Here is a 1,471-nt window from a genome sequence, read left to right as displayed (position 1 = left end):
CTTATACTGTATACGTAATTTGATACATGTAGCCAGAGCTTAAGAATTGACAATGATTACACTGGTCAACACACTTGTTCTGGCATAAGGTGTTCCAACGGTTGGGTAATTTTGGGGTGCTGATTCCAAATCTGGCATCAGTTTTTGTCTATCACATCAGGTTTTTGAGATATCAAATATTGCATTTTCAATAAAAACTGCAGAAGAAAAATATTAAATAAATGTGGATATCTACATAAAATGATATTATAAACACACTATCCTAAAAATACAGCACCATATTTTTACACTAAAGCAGTCACTGACTCGCAACAACTTGCAATCATAAGTGACAGAGTTAATTTCGGGTAAAATCAATGAAAGTGGGGTATGCCGATAGCATAAAAATGAGATGTGATAGAGCAATTCTGAGATCAGATTTGGAATCAGCACCCTGAAATTAGTCTAAAACAGCTGCAAAAGTCCAGGCCAGAAAAAAATGTTTTTGTTGTTGTTGACCAGTGTTGTCAATCGGTCAATGCAGGATTCACTAGCTTACTGCGGGCTCGGTTTGTGCGATTTAACTTACATGCGGCTAACCTATTTCTACACAAAATTCCCTCTGTGCGGGTTGAAGTCACTCAGATGCGGTTATGTGGTGGGACGTGGGACAACGTTGTGTGTGTACTGCGTGTGTACTGTGTCTAATGAACGGTGTGTAGTCATGTGTGTGTACTGTGTGTGTAATGTGTATTTTAAACGGTGTGTGTGTACTCTGTGTGTGTACTGTGTCTAATTGACTGTGTGTGTACTGTGTGTGTACTGTGTCTAATGAACGGTGTATGTGTGTACTGTGTGTATGTACTGGGTGTGTACTGCATATGTAATGTGTCTTTTAAACGGTCTGTGTACTGTGCGTACTCTGTCTAATGAACTGTCTAATGAACTGTGTGTGTGTACTGTGTGTGTACTGTGACTAATGATCTGTGTGTGTACTGGGTGTGTACTGTGTATGTAATGTGTCTTTTAAACGGTCTGTGTACTGTGCGTACTCTGTCTAATGAACTGTCTAATTAACTGTGTGTGTGTACTGTGTGTGTACTGTGACTAATGATCTGTGTGTGTACTGGGTGTGTACTGTGTATGTAATGTGTCTTTTAAACGGTCTGTGTACTGTGCGTACTCTGTCTAATGAACTGTCTAATTAACTGTGTGTGTACTGTGTGTGTACTGTGACTAATGGTCTGTGTGTGTACTGTGTCTAATGTACTGTGTGTGTACTGATCAGTGTTATTTGCTCGCAGATTCACTCAATCGGGATAACATCTCGCACGACTCAGTCGCTACCGCAGGCCATGCCCGTGGAAAGGACCTCGCCTTTTTGGACGTCAGGATGACGTGAACGCCACACACCACGTGCTCTCACACGATGTGCAATGTACTCACGTCAGCGGACACAATATCTGATTGCAAATAAACCGGGACGCTTGGG

The sequence above is a fragment of the Lethenteron reissneri genome, chromosome 43, assembly GCF_015708825.2.
Source record: "Lethenteron reissneri isolate LAM-NWPU_2019-01 chromosome 43, ASM1570882v1, whole genome shotgun sequence".
Classification (NCBI taxonomy): Eukaryota; Metazoa; Chordata; class Hyperoartia; order Petromyzontiformes; family Petromyzontidae; genus Lethenteron; species Lethenteron reissneri.
The sequence above is the reverse complement of the archived record's forward strand: the minus strand, read 5'-3'. Positions refer to the sequence as shown.